Genomic DNA, 21834 nt, shown 5'->3' with positions numbered 1-21834 from the left:
CGCATGGGTGAGGTGTGGCCAGGCCAGGGGGGAGGGCTGCACTCTGAGGGAAAGGGACCCCGAGCGGGGAAGCCTAGAGGGAAGCATCTGGGAGCCTTCCCCAAGGCCAGGGAGGAAGGGCCATCCACCTCCAGACAAGTCCCGCCAACACCCACATGCTCATCCTCATCCACCCTGGGGGCGGGGGGGTTACTATGTGCCGGGCACCCCCACTTCCGAGACACCTTCTTGCATAGTATGGAAAGGAAGCAGAGGCCCAGAGAGCTCCGTTAACTTGCCCAAGGTCACACAGGCAGCAAGCAGCACCACCCTGGTGAGGCTGGCATGTGTGAGGGCTCCGAGCCCTGGATGCCTGTGCACCAGCTGGCTGCCCTCGAGCTCCCGCCTTGTGACAGAAGCCACTGCTCTGAGGCCTCCGCCAGAGCCCCCTTCTTGAGCTGTAGGCTGTGTCATTCAGTGAGTCACCTGCTTCGCTCCGAGGAGAAATGGGTCCCGGCCTGGTTAACGCTGGGGTCAAACCACAGACCTCTTCGGCCCATCTTTGCCTGGACCTCCCTTGGTGGGACCTCACCACCCACCTTCCAGGAGCCCGCTCCCCAGGTGGCTCAGAGTCTCCAGACCCAGCTGCCCGGATTCCATCAGAGATGGCGAGCTCGCAGAGGAGAAATGGCCAGATGAGTCCGAGGCTCAGCCTGGGAGCTGGTGACACGCAGGAGCACCAGCAGCAGGCAGCCTCCCCTCTGGAGGCCCGAGGCCCAGGCCTTGCATGCAGGAGGCATGCAGCCAAGGCCTGTCAAGCTATTGAACAACCAAGGAAGGAATTAGAAGCTTTAGTGGCAACCTGGGCTTTTGTGGCACTCAGGTCTGGGTTAGAGCCCCAGCTCTGACCCTTGACCAGGTCACTCTCCTTCCTTGAGCCTCAGATTCTCCATCTGACCTCTCAGGAGTGTTGGGAATGTAAATAGGGCACATAAGGCACCTGTTCCCCCACCCTTACCCCCCACACCGCCCAGCTTCCCTGCAGCCACCTACTTTTGCACCCTTCCCCAGAGGACACCCTGGGGCTCCCGGAGCCACTTCTCCCTACAGGCAGGGCTGGGCGTGCCTGGGAGCTGCCTCTCCTCCACCCCTGCCCCAGTGACACTCAACTAATGAGTGACAAGCACAGAAGTCTGAAAGCCCCACTCCCCTCCCTTGAAGGGACTTTCTCTTAGGCTGAAACCGGGGCTTCTGAATAAACCACGGGCACACAAATATTTGTCTCCGGGGCTCACTTGCAGAACCAGCCTAAGATTCATGCATAAATCTCCTCCCTCCCCGTCTCACAGAGCGTGGGACCACCTGACCTTACCATGTAATAGTACCTTTTCTTATCTCGGCAAGCACCTGCAGTGATTAGGCTCTAGTGTTCTTAAGGAAAGGCCTGTGCCCCCTTCCCAAGGGTACACTGCGTGTCTATGATGAAGGAAGAGAACCAGAAACACGAGCAAAGCCCCTGTTGTTAAAGCATTTTGTTTCAGAAACCAAGCTGACTTGCTTTTAGCAATTGCAAACATCAGAGGCATCCTTATCTTTCAATATCCCAAATAAGGTAAAAGGAAACTGGGATTGGATGATGAGCAAGAGCTTGCTCAGAGTGAGTAGGTGAGTAGCCAGGAGACTTCATTTCGCACTTCCCAAGCGTATAAAGGTGGCTGATGAGATATAAGCAGAAGTCGCAGGGCAGGTCTTCCAGGAAAGCTCCCAAAAATCCAGTGTGTATCCTTTTTGTTTTCTTCCTTCTTCTTCCTGTCTGGAATATATGTATGATGGCTGGCACTCCAGTAGCCATTTTGTGACCTTGAGGATGGAGTCAAACTCTATAATAGAGCAGAAAGGAAGGAGGATTGAGAGTGCCTGATGATGCTCTAGAACCACCCTACCAATCAGGGAATCCCTGACTTCTGCGACCTGTGAAAATAAACTTCTATTTTATCTAAGCCACTATTTTCCAGGTCTCTGCTACTGGCAGCTGGGTACAACTTCTAACTAATATAGTTATAACCAGGCCTACAAGTTTGGTGCTAAGTGAAACAATAGGATTCTCTCTTCCCAGCTTCTCCCTCAACAGGGCCACCTGGTCCTGCTCACAGAGGTTTGACTGCAAGGGGCAGATGACCCTTTTATGTCACTTTTATATACACTCACCCTAGGGCCCAGATCTTCTTAGGACAATTGGAGAATTCCACCTTCTGGCATAGGACCAGTGTGGGGACAGGTAACACCTGGGTACTTCCTGGTATTGCAGAGAATAAGGACTCTGGGATCAAAGGGAAAGTACATATGATAATTCTGTAACTTGATAGATATTGCCAAGTTGCCCACCAAAAACATTGCTCCAATTCATAGTCTCCCCCACAGGGTTCTTTCCCCACATCCTTGGCAATACTGGGTATACGCTTTTAAATCTGTGCCAGCCTGATGGGCAGAGTAGCACCTTGTCACTTTGCTTCCTGCCTCTTTGATCCAGGATTACACGTTTGACGTTTTGTTGGATGGCCGTGGGCACTTCTGCACGTGGCCTTTTTGTCCTTTTCCGAATTGCTATCTGTTTGCTTTCTTCTTGCTGATTTGTAAGGTCTCTTAACATAATGGATTTTAACCCTTCGTCATGGTCGATAGGTTGTAAATACTTTCTCAGCTGATCATTTTACTTTCAGCCGGGTGGAGGGGGATTTGTGTGTCTGTTTTGTTTGGTGTTGGTACTTGGAAGGTTTTCATGTTGATGTAAGCAGATCTGTCCTTCTTTTCCTTTGTCATTTCTGGTTTCTATGTTAGGAAATCCCCCTCTTAAGCTCCATTCCTTGGCCTCCCTCTTCAGACTGACCTGCTGTTCTTTCCAGATTTGACTCTCCTTCCGTCCCAGTCTCTCTGGTCTTTTGTGTGAAACCAGGTAGCCATCCTCTCACCCCTGTCCCCATAAGAGCAAATTCCAAGTACCCCTTTGCCTTGCTCACGACCCCATCCAGGACTTCTACCTCCACTGTCCCCATCCACTTCCCTGACATGCCCCTCTCACATTCCTCCTTCCTGAAACCTCGAGAATGTGGCCCAGTTATAGCTCTCTGATCTGACAGCAACACCTTTCTTAAGTACAATCAACACAGCTGCTTATCGCCATCCTTTGCCAGGTGGGGCACACTCCCAGCTCAGCCCCTCCGAGTCTGCATAAAGGCCAGCATTTCTACCAAGAGGGAATCATCCAGATGATTCTGGAACAATCTAGAGTCATCTGTGGCTTCCTCCAGTTCTGCTCCTGCTGGTGCCTCCTCCTTGCCTCTCAGACCAAACTCCCTCATGTCTGTCCCTGTGGCCTGAGCCACCTGCAGCTCCTCACTGACCCATCCACTACCTGCTCTTGAGCCTCATGCCGCACATCACATACACACTGTTTGTCACATGCTCTCACAGCATTCACAGACCAGGGCTGCAGGGAAGGACACAACACAAGCCCCTACAGCAGGCTCTGGTTGTGCTGTAAACAAACAGGCCATTAGGAGGCTGCGGTCCTTGCCTCCTGGCTAAAGCAGGGAGAGTAGGGGTCCTAAGTGGCTGTGAAAATATCTCCGCAGATGGAGCTGCTGTCGGGAAAATAAGAGTCACTGTTAGCAAACCCCATCCGGCTGAGTGGGCTTTGAGGGGGGCACACGCTGCCCTGGGTGCCAGCCCTAGCAGGCTCCTTGATAGTAGTCCTGGCTCCCAGCACTGGGACCGGCAGGATGTCCATGCCATCGAAGCCTGCTGATGGCCGGGAGCAGATGTTTCCCTCTGTGCCCTCCATGGGCTCAGGAAGCCCCCACCCTGCAGGTGGCAGGAAGGGGGCCCAGCGGCTGGGGCAGGTCTGCTTCTAACTTTCCATTCCTGTTTTCATTGGCAAAGGGCTCCAGCCAACGTGGCAGAGGAACTTCACTTTCAGGTGAACCAGCAGAAGGCCGGCTCATAGCTGCTTTGCTGTCTGCTTGGGTCAACGCACATTTACTGAATGCCTACTGAATCTTCGTGTCCACCCGGGAGATTTCATTGGGTGCCTCCTAGGTGTGAGGCACCCTTCTGTGTGCTGGGGATGCAGCCTTGAACTAAGATGTCAGTTTGAGTCTTCTGAGCAGCTGGTGGCAAAACAGACTTGGGATTGCAAGAAATGTGTTGGGGGCCTGCCAGTGATAAGTGGAGAGGGAGCATGTGCAGGATGGGAGTGGCCCCAGCCCGCAAAGGAGGCTGGCAGGGGTCAGCAGGGAGCCTTGGCCAGCCTGCCCGGCACTCCAGATCAAGGTGTGCCTCGGAGGAGGTTCCTAAATGTGCCAAGGCTGGAGGCTGACAGCTGGCTGCACTTCCTGTGGCCGCTTCTCCCTGGAGGGATGATTGGAGCCACACACCTTGCCTCCATGGCTGCTAAGCAAGGTGGGATGCAGCTGACACCCTGTCGGGGAGTGCAGGGGCGACCGATCCACCACACAGCAACTGCATGCCCTTTCCAGTACACTGACTCAGTGAGTGTCTTAAAAGAAGGAAACGTGCCTCTTCTCTACTTCCTTTCCCATGTGACCAAGGACATTCAGGGGTATGTTGAGCCATGGGCAAGGGGAACCCCCCGGGGATGGCCGAAGAGGAGCCTGGGTTCCAAACGACTGGGCGGAGCAGAGTCACCATGCCAGCCCTGCGCAGCCTACCTCCAGACTGCATGTGGGAGACATGGGTTTCCATCTGTTTGAGGCACTGTTTTTACATGCAACTGAAAGTACATCCCAAATGCCAGGTTCCATTCTTCTTGTCCACAATAGGACTCTGTCTGACAAACAGTGCCTGGAAAAAGATTTAATCAGCCTGCCAGCCCCAGCCCTCAGCACAGAGCTTATTTGGGGTGGGGTGGGGTGGGGGAAACGAGGCAGAGGGAGGAACTCCTTTGGGGGCACACAATGACTTTTCCACTGGTAAAATATACATAGCACAAAATTTACCATTTTAAACATTTTAAGTGTATAGCTCAGTGGCATTCGGTAGCTTAGCATTGTTGAGCAAGCACCTCCACCATCCATCCCCAGAATGTTTTCATCTTCCAAAACTGAAACTCTGTATGTATTCAACACTAACTGCCCCTTCGGCTCCCCCCAGATCCAACCCAACATTCTGTCTCTGAGTTGATGACTGGGTACCTCATGTAAATGGAATCATGCAGTATTTGTTCTTCTGTATCTGGCTTATTTCACTTGACTGAATGTCCTCAAGGTTCACCCATGTTGTAACATGCATCACAATTTCCTTCCTTTTTAAAAAAAATTTTTTTTGACAATTTTATTTTTAAGTAACCTCCACACCCAACATGGGGCTCGAACCTAAACCCTGAGATCAAGAGTCACATGCTCCAGAGAGCAAGTCAGCCAGGCATCCCAGAATTTCCTTCCTTTTTAAGGCTGAATATATTCCATTGCATGGACAGACCACATTTTGTCTATTCACTCGTCTGTCCGTGACACTTGGTCATTTCTATCTTTGGCTGTGGTGAATAATGCTGCTATGAACTTGGGTATGCCAATATCTATTCAAGTCCCTGTTTTTAATTCTTTTCGGAAGAATTACTGGAAATGGAATCACTGGATAGTAGGTTAATTGCACACATGACTTCTTAACAAGTTTTTGACATGCTTTCCCAGCATGATGGCTGTAATAGTAAATTAAAAAGACGGGGCGCCTGGGTGGCTCAGTCAGTTGAACGTCCAACTGTTGATCTTGGCTCAGGTCTTGATCTCATGGTCGTGAGTTCAAGCCCTGCATTGGGCGTGGAGCCCACGACAACAACGACGATGATGACTACTACTCCTACCACTACTATTACTACTAAATTGAGAAGACAACAGTATCAGGGAAGTGCTGAGAGCAAGGCCGTTAGACTCCTAGAGAAGGTTAGCCAAGGGCAGCTCTTACAATGCACTCACCTCGTCTACCGACATAGGTAGGCCCTCGCCACGCTAGCTCCAGCAGCCCTCAGCCTCTGGCCACCTCCCCAACCCCCACAGGTTACAGGACACCACTGGGTCCTCTTTGCCCAGTTTGTCAGCCAGCATGACCACTCCGTGCACAGGGCTGATGTCATCTGGGGCCAGCAGTGAAATGACACAATGACACCTGCTGTTACTGAGCCTGGCTCTGCTCTGCCCTCCATGGGGTGGGGGCACTCATGCGGTTGTCACAGGTGAATGACCGTAGGTGACTTGCTTCACCCCCTGACTTTGGAACATAAAGCCACAGTGGGGGTCTGCGTGTGGGGAGTATTTCCTAGAAGAGTTGTGCCCTTCTTCCTATTTTCAAGCTTTATCGCTCAAAAGCAAACAAACCCAAGCAGAAGCTAAATGTGGCACCCACTGTGGCACCTTCTGTTCTCACATGCAGACCAGCCCTTCCCAGGAGCCTGTGGCTGGGAGTGAGTTCTAGCTCTGCCCTCACTGGGCTACTGGAAGGCTGACTGGATTGACACTCAAGGATCCACAGCACTGGGCTCCAATGGGTCCCATAGCCTAACTCTCTCTTCTTGTTGAGATGCTGCAAAGTGCACCGACGTAGCCGTACCACTCATCAGCCATATTCTCGATGGAGATGTAGACCATTTCCAGAGGAGCCAGGAGGGTTCTCCACGTGCTCCTCTCAGCCAGCACCACCCCATACCGCCTCCAGGGAAGCCACCGCCCTGATCCCATCCCTACTGATGGATGAGTTTTGCCTACTCTCGGGAACTTCCTAGAGATGGAACCATGCAGTTTGTGCTGTCTCTGGGTCCGGATCCTCTAGCCCCCCTGTGAGGTTTGTCTAAGTCGTTGCATGCAAGAGGAGTTTGTTCTATTCCTTCTCTGGACAGTATCCCAAAGTGTCAAGTCCGCTGCTGGAGAATGCTCGCTTCGGGTTTTTATAGAAGGAATAGCCTCCTTGGTTGGACGTCAGCATTGGTTTCTCCTGGGTGCCTGTCCCTGTCCCGTGCTTTCCAACTCTGGCTGCAGAGCCCTCTAAGGGCATAGCGTTTCTCCCTGTCTCTCTCCAGTCTCTGGGGCCTGCGGTCAGCCCTTGCTTGCAGCCTGAGTCCCAGCTGAGGGAGCTGTTTTTCCAGCTCAGCAGAGAGTTGGCTAGTCCTGTCCTCTGGGGCCAAGCCAGGCCAGAGCTCTGGGTGCTGTGACCCAGAAGGCCTCAGACATGTGGTTTTATTGGCCTGGGGACTGAGGCTGACGGCATTCTGTTGCCGTCATCTCTTGGGGGCTGGGGGCCTTGGCACAGGGACCCCTGCTCTGCACATAGGCTCCTTCCCATGACAGCAAGGGACCCTCCCTGGCCTGATTTTCAAACACGGGAAAAGTTTCTAAAATGCTGGACAGCTGGCTGCTTTTCAAGCAAGGGTAGCAGAGGTTTGTGTGAAGCAGTGGGTGGAGTTGTCTTTGTGCCAACAGGAGGGTCATCCTGGAGGTCAGGTGATGGGGGACAGAGGTAGGGCGAAGATACAACTTCAAGTTCTAGGCCACATTCCAGAGGCCAGGAGGTGAGTGACTCCAACTGGGCAGTCAGTGTGGGTCTGGCCTCTTCAAGCCACCCCAACTTGGATGTCCACTTTGGGCTCAAGCTGTCCTGGCTCCTCCACATAGACCAGAGAGATCCCCAGGAATCCAGGAATGAGGGGCAGGCTGAGAAGACAGGGTGAGTGACACCAGGGCCCCTCCCCTACTGAGTCACAGGAAGGGAATGGAAACAGGGCGTGGGCCTTCTCAGGACCTCACCTGGCTGTGAGGTGAGTCCCACCTGCCAAACCCTGGGAGGGCTCTCTTTGGGGGCTGAAGTCCCTGCTGCCTCCACCCAAGGAGGGTGGAGAGTTGCTGGGAGACCAGGAAATTGAGTTAGCCATGGAGCAGGACTCTCCAGCCCAAGCCCAGGATGCTGGGAGGCATCTCTCAAAGGAAGTTGCGAAATCTTCCTTGGGACTAATTTGGGTTTTGGTTCAGGGCCAAGCAGCCTATCTTTATGGCTCTGAGAATGTTTTCAAGTAGTAGACATTCCTTCCAAGACATTGCTCAGTGAACACTAAATGCCTCGGTCCCTCACCCTGCCTTCCCTGGGGGGGGCGGGGGGAGCCTGCTCAATCACTCCCACAAGCTTTCAGATTTGAGAAGGAAGTGATTGGCAACAAAGAGGACCAAGGCCTGATTTTCTTAATATACAAATAATGGTGGCCTTTGTTGAGTGTTCAGTGCACGGGGGAAATGGTTCCAAGCACTATGTGTGCATTAGCTCCTGCGATGCTCATAATAACCCCTTTCACAGAGAATGAAACTGAGGCACGCTAGGGGGAAGTGCCCCACCAGCAAGCAGCAGAACTGGAGCTTGACCCTGGCAGTGGGGTGGCACCCTAGCCAGCAGGGCAGAACGTTTTCCCTGTGCTGTTCCAGCTCCTCACAAACATCAACTCACATTCATCCTCACAACCACCCAGAATGGATAGGAAAACATTCCATGACACACAGAGAAAGGACACAAATAGAGCAAGGGGAGAGGACGCAAACAGATGATCCTCAGGAGAAAAAAACCCAAAAACCTATTATATTCATAATCAAAGAAATCAACAATATCCACTGGGGATGTCTTCAGTTGGTAAATGTTTTAATGATTTATAGTAATTCCAAACTTGCCAGAGAGCTGTTGAGCAGGTGCCCCGCTGCTGGTGGGCGTGTCCATTGGTACAACCTTTCTGGAATGCTGGAAGGCCGCTTGGCAGGACCTACCAAATACCTTTAAAAGCCAGCAGTCCTCCCCTCTGTTCTCCTTCCTTCGGATCTTCCTGAAGAGACAGATCAGAGGTGCACAGAGATGAACATATAAAGCTGTTCAGGGGTGCCTGGCCAGTTCACTCCCAAGAGCAGTCAGCTCTTGATTTCAGGGCTGTGAGTTCAAGACCCACGTGGGCTGTAGAGATTACTTAAATTAAAACTTAAAGCTGTTTGGTGCGGTATCATTTACACTGGTGAAAAGGCAGGAAAAAAACAAACTCCAACAAAGGGGAAGAGCTAAAGAAATTATGGACAGATTTACTAAGGAGTGATATTTTTAAAAAGTGACATTTTGGAGGGAATTTTTGAAACACAGGAAAATGCCCGTGATGTAACATTACATAAAGAGGGCAAAATACAAAACTGTGTATTTTGAAAGAGGGGGATGTGTTTGCCCACGAGCTGGTTAAAGAGTCTTGAACAACAGTTGACCCTCGAACAACACAGATTTAAACTGTAACAGGTCCACTTATATGCAGATTTTTCTGAGAATAAATACAGCCCGGTACCATTAATGTATTTTCTGTTCTTATGATCTTCTTAATATCATTTTCTTTTCTCTGCCTTACTTTATTGTGAGAATATAGTATATAATACAGACACACAGTATGTGTTAACCAACTATTTATGTTTTTCATAAGGCTTTTGGTCAATGGTAGGCTGTTAGTACTTAATTTGGGGGGAATTCAAAAGTTATACATGGGTTTTCGCCTGCACAGGTGGTGACTCGTGAACCCCAGCAGGTTGGGGCCAACTCTAATATGTAATTTCTGAGTGATATTTCTGTGTGAGTATCCTGTTCCCCCGCCAAGCTTTTCCTCACAGTGGAGCATCTGTCCAACGCCTGAATCAGTTACTATTACAATGGTTACAAGTATGTAACTACTTTTAAACTTTAAGGTAAAACTTACTTTTAGAAAATTCATGATTTTTCACTTAAACAAAAAGATGGGGGATAGATGAAACAAGATTGGAAAAATGTTGCCAGTTGCTGAGGCTGAGTGATAGGTGCTCTGGGATAACTATATAATTCTCTCCACTTTTGTGCATTTGAAAATTTCCTTATTAGAAGTGTTTTTTTAAATATTTTATTGATTGATTGATTTACTTACTTATTTACTTATTTATTTGACACAGAGAGAGCACAAGCAGTCAGAGCGGCAGGCAGAGAGAGGCACAGAGGGAGAGAGAGAAGCAACTCCCCGCTGAGCAGGGATCCAGACATGGGGCTCAATCCCAGGACCCCAGGGTCATGAGCTGAGCCGAAGGCAGATTTATAACCGACTGAGCCACCCAGGTGTTCTTAAAGTACCTTTTTTAAAAAGTAATTTCAGTCTAACATTCACGCTGCCCAGGGTTTCAGGAGAGCACACTGCTGTCTTCAACTTAATTTGAAATGCATCAAAAAATCAGGTAAATGGATGGACAAATAGAGGCTGGGTGAGGGATGGAGCCGTGAGTACATGAACAGAGGAAACGTGAACTGCAGAATCTAGGTGGTGAGTACGTGGGAGTTCTCTGTATGATTCTCACAACTGCTCTGGATGTTTGGAATTTGCCATCATAAAATGTTGGGGAAAGTGATTATTTCTCTGTGGCAGGTTATTTTATCTTTCTGTTGTATTTTTCTGTGTCTTTAAAACCAAGAACCAAGATAAAGAACATAAGTTGCTTTGTTTTTTATATTCATACTCAATGCTCTGGAATTCAGAGCTCTAAGAGGTGGCTGCCCAAGGGATCTGCCCCTAAGCAAGGGAGGAACAGGCTGTCCTCCCGGGAGGGCACAGGGTTCCGGCTTAGGATAGCCTCCACAGAGAGAAACACAGGGTTCCTCAGGAGTGGAGGGCGGGTACCCCTTTGAAGAGGAATGGCTCCTTCCCTCCTCCCTCACTCACTTCCCCAGATGCCACGTCACTTCTTGGCCAATTGACACTCAACTTGCAGGGAGCTGCTATCCATGCAGGGCACAGGTCTGGGGTCCTCTGTCCTCCTCATTCCTTCTTCTGCTCCCTGCCCTGTACTCCCAGGAAAGAGTCTAGTCAGGAAGAGTGGGACTTGTGGAGAAGGAAAGAGCAGAAAGGGAGAAGAGGATCGTGTGAACATCTTGATGTAGGCCTAGCTCCTGGCCAGAGCTCTGGTGCTTTCTGCCTCCTGGTTCCTGAAGTCGGAATTAGGCCCCTCCTTTTCCCTATTTTTATTGAGTCTGTACTGAGTCCCACAGGTGGGTTCAAATCCCAGTCTCACCACTCCCTTGTGACCCTTGACAAGCGTCTTCCTCTTTCTGAGCCTTCATTTACCCATCTGGAAAATGGGGCTATCTTGAGAAGCGAAGGAGATCATCCACAAGAGGCTTCTGCAGAGGACTCAACAATCACTGTCCTTCACTCATCTGAAGCCTCTTCCATGGCAGCTACTCTTCTAGAGAGAGGAACAGTGGGGAACAACACACAGTCCTGGCTCTTTCACAGCTTACAATCCAGTGATATTTATTATCGGTCAATGTAGTCAAACGTGCTTGACTTACTCATAGGTTCTGGGATTGAGTATAAGACCCTGAACGCAGAAAAGCAGTGGAACAAATGGAAAGTGCTAAGAACATCTATTCAGATCCTGTGCAGATGCCAGGGACGCTCAGGGGAGTCCAGGTGCCTGATTATGGGGACGCTCAGGACAAGAGGAACCCAGATTCCTTCTAGGAGCCGTACAACAGGGTCTCCAGGAGAACGAGAAGGTCAAATGCAGGACAACTTTGTCCCCTTGTCCCCTCGGGAGCTAGTGTTCCTTTTAGGGACCCCTGCCAAAGCACAACTACATATTTCTTAAAAAAAAAAAAAAAAAAAAAAAAGATTTTATTTATTCATTCATGAGAGACACAGAGAGAGGGGCAGAGACACAAGCAGAGGGAGAAGCAGGCTCTATGCAGGGAGCCCTATGCAGGACTCGATCTCAGGACTCCAGGATCACACTCTGGGCTGAAGGCAGGGGCTCAACTGCTGAGCCACCTAGGTGTCCCCTGCATATTCAAGAACTACATATTTCTTGATTTCTCGAAATCTCCCTGGACCCTCAGCTTCTCCTGAGCTGGCCTTGGTTTTTCCAGCCCCACTGAGAGAAGCACACAGAGTGCTCGTTCAACCAAGGTGCAGGGTTCTCTCAGGCCGGAGTAGCTGTAGAGTGTTGGTGGCCTCTGGTGGCTCTGTGGTATGGACCCCACCCCCTGGCCTGGGCATATTCTATGTAAAACTTGGCACAAGGAAAATTATTTAACTGCAGTGTGTTAAGACCACAGTCTCCAGGCAATCTATCTTCTCTTTCACTGTTCCCTGGGCACAGGGTGGCGCTGGAGTGGCCACAGGCATTTGATAAGCATGGCTACTACAGGGAGACAAGCTGGAGCTAGGGTTTCTCTGGGCTGAGTAGGCTATATTTATACAGTTCATGGGTACCTCTTTGTGTAGATAAGCTGTTTCTAGGCATCTCAGTGTGGGATTGGCTTCCAGGAACCCTCTTTCCTCCCAGGGCAGACTCACCTGCCTGGCATCAGTACATGGAAGGTCAAGACCGAGGATGGAATCCCGGGGTTCCAGGTGGCACGTGGGCCAGGGAGGAGAAGCAGGGTTGCAGTGCAAGGAGTCTCACTAGTAAAGTATGCCAAGTATACCAATAGTCTATCTACTCTCTCCCACACCCTCCCACGGTCCCTGCGAAGTCGGAAGGCAGTAGATTGCTTGCCACAGTGGGGCTGGGGGCACCTTTCCCAGTGACAGGTGGCCTTCCCACCTCTGCAAACATGGCCAGACCTCGAATGTCCTATTTCTTTTTTTTTTTTTTTTTTTTGAATGTCCTATTTCTTATCCTCAGATTTACTCCTGAGAGTGGGATGTGTGTTTCTGAAGGAAACACTGCAAAGTAGAGAATCTTTTGGAAAAGTGAAGGAACTTTCCCTATTTGCCTGCTCTGAAAAATGCAGATTTTCCTTGCACGTGGAACTTTCACACTCAGCACATGACACTGTTTTCAATTTAATTGTGGATAGAAGTTTGGCAGTGGAGACGGACTTCAAAACGAAGGCTTCAAAGCCACTTGTACTTCCTACACAAGACCTGGGGCAAGTTGCTTAGCTCTGGGAGCCTCAGTTCTCCTACCTGTAAAATGGGAATAATCATAATACCTACACTGTAAGGTTGTCTGGGGATCAGACAGGGTAATGCATTTATGGTGCGCAACTCCGGGCTTGGTACATAGACGTTGCTCAGTATGTGTTAGCTTTTTGCTAATATTATTTTTAGTATTTTTGTTAATAATACTCCTAACACCACTGTAAGGACAGAGTTAACACATTATAAGCCCTTCATGCATGGGGGAAGGCAGGGAAGATATAAGAGCAGGTGAAGAGAGGAGATGTCTCAGTCACAGTTCCCAGAAGCAGATCCTGATTTATGTGGCAGCAATGTATGAAGGAAGTGCATCCTGGGGAGAGTGGTAAAGGAAGGGAGGAAGCAAACAGAGGAGGGAAGAAGCCAGGAAAGGCTCTGAGCCCAGGCAGAGAACTCCCAAGGGCAGCTCACCCTGACCCAGAGGGGACTGAACCACACATCCCAGCTTTCCTCGACCTGAGATAGGATGCTAGGCTTTCACTCTCCCCACCCTATTCGTCACCACTGAAGGGTCATCTTGGGAGGACACTTCTCTGCAAGAAAAGACAAATAGCTCCAGTAGGTGGAAAACAGGCCCCTCTGAAAAATCTCAGGCATGGACAGTTAGAAGCCAAAGCACACTCAGGCCAGGGCAGGGGTGCAGGGGTGCATGGAAACAGCCTTGGGAAAGGACCTGGGCAGAACACAAAACAGGAGCTGCTCCAGGACAAAGATGCAGATCCAGAATGAAGAGACAAAAAACAGGCTTTAACAGATGTGCATGCATACACAATACTCTGTCCTTGGAGCCTGTTCTTTTCACTTAATAGTTTGCGCAAGAGATCATCCCAGAGTGTAGAGAGATGCCTTGTTCTCTTTTTAACACCCTAGTGTTCACTGAGTGGGTATATTATCATGGAACTCATTGTCCTCTAATGAGTATTTCGCTTGTTTCCAATCTCCCACTATTACAAAGAAAAAAAAAAAGCTACAGTAAATATCCTTGTGCTGATATCAACTTGTACATATCCAAAAGTCCTTGTAGGATAAGTTCTTAGGAGGGAGCTTTCAGGCCAAAAGGCATGTGCATTTTAAAATATTTGATAGTGGCTGTACCAGTTTACACTCCCACCAGTACTGTATGATAGTGTTTGTCTCCCACACCCACGCCAACACAGTATTAGTGAGGGTTTGGATCATTGCCAATCTGATACGTGAAAAATAGCATTGGGCTGTAGTTTCAATGTGCATTTCTATTTTGAATGAGATTAAACATCTTTTCATAAGCTTAAGAGTCATTTGTGTTTCCTGTTCTGTGGACTATCTGTTCATATTCTTGCTCATTTTCCTATCACAGTTTTATTTGTCTTATTGATTTACAGGAACTCTTTACATATTCAGGAAATTTGAGTCTTGAGCAACATGGCTCAAGGATGGAAGCAGAAGTGCATTCATTCTAAAGGCTGTCCATGAATTCTGTTCCATAAATCTCATAGCCAGACTAATACTTTCCAATGCCTGGTTCTTCACTTATTTTTTTGCTTCTATAAGCTGACTTATATCCTCCCAATACATTCCTTGCTTTTTTGTTTGGGCTTAACTTACCAGAGTGGATTTCAGTGATTTAAGGAAATTTGATGTATATGCCCTCTCCATCAGGTCAAGGTTTCAGGGGGAAGAGTGTCAGTTGGAATCTCCCTTCTCCACCCAGGACTCTCTGCCTTCAATGCAGCATGTCTCACTGTAGGTCCAAGGCAGCTGGGGACCCTACCGTGCATTTGCAGGCTCTTCTTCCCTGTCCTTATGTCTAGGCCATGGGTCCTGCGTCCTTCACTCAGAAGGTGATGGCACTGATTGATCTAAAGAGAGTTTGCCTGTACTTCTGGCTCTGGGAATACAAACAGCAGATCTCCCTTGACAATTATGTCTGGAGACCGGCACTTCCATGGGCAAAGACATGGTGCAGAGCAGACGGTTGCCAGGTTGTGCTCTGAGTTAGGGGCACCCACGGGCCTGCAACTCTCGTTCCAGATCACTGTGGAGTGTTTGTTCATTCCTTCAGCAAACATTCCTGAATGGCTGGGTACTAAGCACACAGACAGGGCCACTCAACCAGTGAACACCTAACCTCATCTGAAATACAGGGGACAAGGAGGCCACGGGGAGAGGGTCCCAGTGCAAAGGGGTGTTGGTCAGGAGACTGTTCCCTGAGCCAGACCAGGGAAAAACAGAAACAACAGGACAAAGTGGATGCTAGGCAATGGGAATGGCATGCAAAGGGCCTTGAAGCTAGAGGTACAGGGAAGTGCTGGAAGCCAGCCGGACCTGAGTTGAGTGCGGGCGTAGAGTCAGGCTGCGTGAGGCTGAACGTAGGTAGGATCCAACTCTCATTCAGCTTAGGCCGTGGCTGCCTGCATTGACTACAGAGACTGGCTCTTATTTTGACTATTCCTGGGGATGCTTGGGTGTCCCTTTAAAGTTTTACCTGAGTATGTTGTCATGATGAGGGATGAGAGGAAGAGGTAGGACTTGCAGCAACTGCCACTCCTCAGATGGCCTCAGAAAGGGCCTTAAAAATTGTAGCAGAAGCTGCCATTAAACCCATCCCAGACTGCACCCAGGAAGTGCTTTCTCAGTGACACACTGCACCCCGGGGGAGCTTCAGAATTAATCCCATCATCCCCAACCCTGGAGCCACCTATGTCTGGTGGGAGTTGGTAGGTCAGTACCTTTGCTGGCTGACTGTGGGACTGGGTTAACTCTGGGGGAGTTCTGGAGGGGAGGGAAGCCCAGGTACCCAGAGTGGAGGCCTGCTCTGCAAGGCCGCCCATCTGGGCTCTTTCTCTGCCCTGTCTCACATCACCACGCACCTATGGATGTTTTTTCTGGATCACCTCCACCAAAGCCACCTGCACTCAGAATCTTGTCTTTGGGTGGGAGACCTAAGGCAGAGCTCTTACAAGAGACCTCATGCTTCCCTGCTCCTGTACCCTAGCCATTGGGTGTAATTTGGGATTCCTGCCCATTTCCGGGACCGAACCCCATCCCCGCCCATGCAAAAGGCTGGGATCCCATCCTTGCCACTCAATTCATTGCTGAGCGCAAGCAGAGCACCTACAAGTGGGAGGCACCTGGTAGATGTTTTTGGGGTGTGGGTCACACAGAGAAGGCCAAGGATGCAGAGAGATGGTGGCCAGGTCTCCTGGGGCCAGAATCTAAAATATTTTACCAGGTAACTGGGCCACAGGTGTCAGCATGGGCTGTTTTGCAGGGCTCCATGCTGTCCACAGTGATCCTGCCCAACTGGCTGGGGAACTTGTCTGGCTGGGTGCAAGGCCCCTGGGACCCTGGTCCACTCCTTCAGGGGCAGGTGGCTCTGGCAGGGCCACGGAGGCATTCTCGGTCCCCGGTGCCTCCCCGGACAGGGCCCACTTTGGATCTGCCCCAGTGCCATACCCTGGCTCAGTCATTAGCTCTTCTAAAAACCTAGAAGGGACTCCAGAATCTGTTTCTCATCCCTGAACACTTGCAGTGTTCCACTTCTAGCCAGGCCCAAGCAGGGGACAGGCCGTGGGGCTCTGATGCCTGATCGGATGGCGCTTTGGCCCAGGGGGGAGCTGGGCATGGAGCCAGTGTTCCCATCCTCAAAGCCTTAAGTGGCAGGCAGGGAACAAGCAGGCATCTCTGAGGGCCAAGGGCAGACAGGCAGGTTTAGGGACCAGGTGGGGAAGGTGGCTCAGAGAGAGTGACCTGCGGACACCAGTTCAAGCAGGAGACAGCAAGTGTGAAGGCCCCAGGGCAGGAAATAGCAGATATTTTGAAACTCCAAAGGGGAGGCTGGCGGGGGAGAGAAATGAGGCAGTAGCGGGAGGCAGGGCTGAACTATAGGGCCAGGAAGCCGTGGGGGCCAACCAAGTGTCATTCTGGGTATGTGGCAAAGCCACCTGTGGAGGTGTCAAGCAGGGGGAATGGCCAGAACTGAATTTGTGCTTCCAGTAGACTCCTATGCACACAGGACCTGGGAGCCGAACCAGATGAAAGTAGCCTGGTAGCCGGGCTGTACGTACATCCTTTTTTACCACCCATCCCTGGCCACAGGAAACGGGGTCTTGGAGGGGAAGGGGATGGCCCAGGGTCCCCCAGACAGTGTCTGGACAAATCCGGCTGACGCTACAGTGTGCTTCCCCTCCACACACACACACCTGGATGTGGTTGCTAGGGCACCCCTCCTGTCCACCAGAATGTTTGATCCCTCTGGAAGGAAGATTGAGGAGGAGGTGGGGTGAAAGGAAAGGAAGGGAGAGGGTATACCCAGTCTGCCTGGCAGTCCTGTGTTGGTGGGACGGGGCAGGCCCAGCTCCGGGCAAGAGGCCTGATGGACCTGTGTTCGCAGAGGTTTTTATCTGTTTAATGTGCTCATCTCTCTGGCCAGGAGACAGGACAGTGAACTGAGGACCAGAATTAGGAGGCAAATGAAAAAGTGAAGTCGGATCTCGCCCTCCACTTATCAGCTCCTCATGGCCCCATCTCCACCCAGGAGGCCCAGTGTGACCTGACCTCGAATCTGACACCTGCTACTCTGACCTCACCTCCTCCTGCTTAACCTCTCTAGCCTTCAGCCTCCTAACTTAGAAGGAGAAGTTCCTTAGTGATCCTTCCAGCAAGTCTGGGTGAGCAGGGGTAAAGCCCAGCCTGCTGGCTCCTTGCTCTGTCGACCCCAGCTGGTGCTTCCCACTGAAACCCCATCACCACCAGCCTCCAAGGCTGTGACCGGCACTTCCGAGGGGCCGTGTCCCCCAACGTGAGCCCCAGCTGGTCTGGTTCTCACTCTTTCCTAGGGAGCAGGTTGAGAAAAAAGGGTCCCTTGCGCTAAAAAATCACTCATCACCTCAAGCGAGACCCTGTCCCCTCTGGGTGAGGGGAGATATTGAGGAAGGAGATGAGAGTCCTGTCTAGCTTTGAGAGCTGGCAACTTGGGGAGGCAAAGACACATTCCCAGAATCCCCTGGAGTCCTGAGAACACCCACACCCCTTGTCCCAGCAATCCTGAGAAAGGCCAAGCTGATAAGGCTGTGGGTGGCCCGATGACAACATTCTTGGGACTTGGATGAAGTGGGAGGGGCCCACCCATTCAGCTGCACATAATTTGGGGCAACGGGGACAGGAACCATTTGGGCCACAGGCAGCCAGCATGTCTGCCCTTCCGGGCATTTCAGGGATGCCACCGAACCCCAGGCCACGGCAGGGAGCCACACAGTCATCTCGCAAGTTTTTGAGGAAAGAATGCCAGTCGTGTGGGAGGGGAGACTTGGGTCTGCCTCCCTCCCACCCCCATCTTGGCTCCCTCTGAGGCTCATTCCTGAGAAACCCTCTAGTACCTTCTTCCAGGCTGGGGGTGGGGCAGAGCTGGGGATGAGCAAGACCACTCCCCTCCTCACCACCTCCAGCCCACAGGAGAATCTGAAATAGCCTCTCTTCCGGGCCCAGGGCTGCATTTCAGCCACCACACCTAAAATTCCACCATCACCGCACAGTCCTTGATAGTTAAGGCGTCACCTTGGGTGAAAAAGGTCGATTTCTCTGCTGGGACATAGAAGCAGCATAAAATCCAAACAGGCAGGGATCCCTGGGTGGCGCAGCGGTTTGGTGCCTGCCTTTGGCCCAGGGCACGATCCTGGAGACCCGGGATCGAATCCCACGTCAGGCTCCCTGCATGGAGCCTGCTTCTCCCTCTGCCTGTGTCTCTGCCTCTCTCTCTCTCTCAGTCTGTGACTATGATGAATAAAAAAAAAAAAAAAAAAAATCCAAACAGGCAGGAGGAAGCACAGAGAGCTTTGTTTCAACACGTGATCACAAACGCCCAGATAAAGCTTCTATAAACGAGCAAAACTGGGAGATGGAGCTGGTCTGGGCATGATAGGCTTTGTGGGCTGCTCCCATAGATTGGGGGAGTGGGGACCCCACCATCAGCTAAGCTGAGGAGTACTGGGCTTCGGTCTGCTGCTGGTGCTGTGAGTTAATGAGGAGGGTACGGAGCAGGGAATAAACCTGAGCCCCATGTACCTCACGAGTTGTGGGAACTTGGCCAGTGCTTTGCCCCTGTGAGCACCATTTTTCAGATAAGGTAGTCATCCTCCTCCTCTCGGAGCTGTCTCGAGGAACGAATGAACGTGATGCCCGGAGCCAGCGCCTGGCATACACTCAGCGCTCAATAAATGGTACTGATGCATCAAATCGCATGTGATCCTCAAGTTGGGCATTTGACCTTTGAGCCCTTTTACCTTAGGACCTGCCACCAGGCTATCTCTCCAATGGGAGGAGATCCTGGGGTGCCCATTCCTGGTGGTTGGCTGTGGGGTGATCACCTTACAAGGGAGTGAGCTCCCCATCAGGGCTGGAGGCAGGTTATCAAAGTCTGGCTGGAATGAGCCTTCAGATGGGGAGAGAGGAAGGCTGCAGTGACTGGGGACCTAGGCAGGGCCACAGGAGCCCAGGGTGCCTCCCCTCTGGGAGTAGTCCACACTTTCTCTGAGCACTGATCCTGGGACAGGCCCTACTGGGAAGGTAGCCGGGAACCCAGCAGATGTGGGTCCCCATCCCTGGGACATTGGGGTCAGCAGGAAAGCAGGAATTTGGGCACAAAGGCTCAGGAACACTTTTTCTTTTTCCCTAATAGTCAACCCATTTTTTTCCTTTCCCATATCAGCAACTGTTACCTCCCTTCAATGGCTGGATACTCAGTCTCTGTCCCTTCCAGTATACATTTTCTTAAAAGATTTTACTTATTTATTCATGAGAGACACACACACACAGATGCAGAGACACAGGCAGAGGGAGAAGCAGGCTCCATGCAGGGAGCCTGATGTGGGACTCAATCCCAGGTCTCCAGGATCACACCCTGGGCTAAAGGTGGAACTAAACCGCTGAGCACCCGGGCTGCCCCCTTCCAGTATACATTTTTAAACTATATTGATTAGCATTAAAAAATGATGAAACTTTTCAAGTATTCAGAAAAGTATAAAGAAACATAACGGTGCACCTGGGTGACTTAGTCGGTTAAGCATCTGCCTTTGGCTCAGGTCATGATCCTGGGGTCCTGGGATCAATCCCCACATTGGGCTCCCTACTCCGCAGGGAGTCTTCATCTCCCTCTTCCTATGCCTCTCCCCCTGACTCGCACACTCTTTCAAAATAATAAAATCTTAAAAAAAAACAACAGATATTCATATCTTCAGCACTCAGAGTTAACAAATGTAAACATTTTGCCATACTTCAAAATCTCTTTGTAAAATAAAATTTGGGCACCTGGCTGGCTTAGTTGGTAGAGCCTGCAGCTCTTGATCTCAGGGTACTGAGTTCAAACCCTATGCTGTGTGTAGAGTTTACTTAAATAAACTTAAAAAAAACCAAATCAAATCAAATCAAATTACATATCAACAGATGACTGGATAGATAAAATGTGGTACACCCATAATAACGGAATATTGTTCAGCCTAAAAAAGTAATGAAGTAGTGATACATGCCACAACGTCGGTAGATGTGGAAACGTTATACTCCGTGAAGGAGGCCAGTCACAAAATACCACATGTTGTGGGATTCCATACACACAAAATGTCCAGAAAAGACAGACAGTAGATTTAGGAGTTGTCAGGCAGTATGGGGCAGGTGCAGAGACGACAGGGTGTGGCTGCTTCGTAGGTATGGGATGTCCTTTTGAGTTGAAGAAAATGTTCTAAATTGAGATCATGATGAATGTTACACAAGTCTATGAGCAGAATAAAAAACACTAAATTGTACTCTTTGTTTTTAAAGATTTTATTTATTTATTTGACAGTGAGAAAGCATGACAGAGGAACAGGGAGGAGAGGGAAAAAACAAACTCCCCGCTGAGCAGGGAGCCCCACAAAGGGCCTGATCCCAGGACCCCAGGTTCATGACCTGGGCCAAAGGCAGACATTTAGCTGACTGAGCTACCTAGATGCCCCTGAACTGTACGTTCTAAATCAGTGAATTTTGTGATATGTAAATTACATCTCATTAAAGATGTATATTAGTTTGCTGGGGCTGCTGTAACAGAACCCTACAGATGGGCGCCTTAATAGAAATTTCCTGTGTCACTGTTCTGGAGGCCAGAAGTCCGATGAAAGTGTCGCCAGGGCTATGAGGGCAAGATCAGTTCCAGGCCTCTCTCCTTGGCTTGCAATGGCTTTCTGCCCTCTGTGCATGTTTGTCTCTGCATTTCCCCTTTATATAAGCACTCCAGTGGTGTTGGAGGAGGCTCGCCTGAATGACCTCATTTTTACTTAATCACCTCTGTGAAGACCCCATGTCCAAGTAAGGAGACATTATTATCGTTCCCGTTGCCATGGCTATTGATGCAGAGTTTGGGAAAATTCACATCAAGAAGGATGGACTTGAGGCTCCCTGGCCCTAGGAATCCAGGCCTGCAGCATCTCTCTGGCTCTCCAATGAGGCTCCGTCACCACATCCCAGACACTTGCTCAGAAACCACCCTGTGCCCTGTGGTCCCAACACCAACCTCTTAGAAGAGCCTGTCCAGCCCTGCAAAGGTCACAAAGCCCTGGAGGGCGTAGGAACAGAATACAGGTAGGAAGCATGGGGGCAGGGGAAGAACATAACCCAGCCTCTGAGACCATCAGGGAAGGCCACTTGGCCTCAGAACTTGTCAGCTGGCTGAGAGTAGGGGCCAGAGCACCATGGGGCCAGAGCTGGGGGTCTCGGGTGCTCAGAGCAGGGGAGGGTGGCAGAGGCACCTGAGCCACTTTCTTCTCAGAGAGGTATTCTAGGTGAGTGGTCCTGCTGAAGGCTAGCCCTGTCCCCCATGCGACTGAGGCCACTGACTA

At 50.5% G+C, this 21834-nt stretch overlaps 1 long non-coding RNA gene across 2 annotated transcripts in view; it reads right to left on the bottom strand.

The window, feature by feature from the left end:
* Positions 1–1496: 1496 nt before the first annotated feature.
* LOC102153190 overlaps positions 1497–21834 on the bottom strand; it is a 35158-nt gene continuing 14820 nt past the window's right edge. The window contains exons 2-3 of one of the 2 annotated variants that reach the window (XR_005359597.1): positions 2188–2299; positions 1497–1859 (exon numbers count right to left, since the gene is read on the bottom strand). This is a non-coding gene — a long non-coding RNA (uncharacterized LOC102153190). The remainder of the gene's footprint in view (positions 1860–2187; positions 2300–21834) is intronic. The other variant, XR_005359596.1, reaches the window with a different exon arrangement.

Source organism: Canis lupus, chromosome 5 (assembly GCF_011100685.1).
Source record: "Canis lupus familiaris isolate Mischka breed German Shepherd chromosome 5, alternate assembly UU_Cfam_GSD_1.0, whole genome shotgun sequence".
NCBI classification, from domain to species: domain Eukaryota; kingdom Metazoa; phylum Chordata; class Mammalia; order Carnivora; family Canidae; genus Canis; species Canis lupus.
This window is presented reverse-complemented; position numbering and strand designations above follow the sequence as displayed.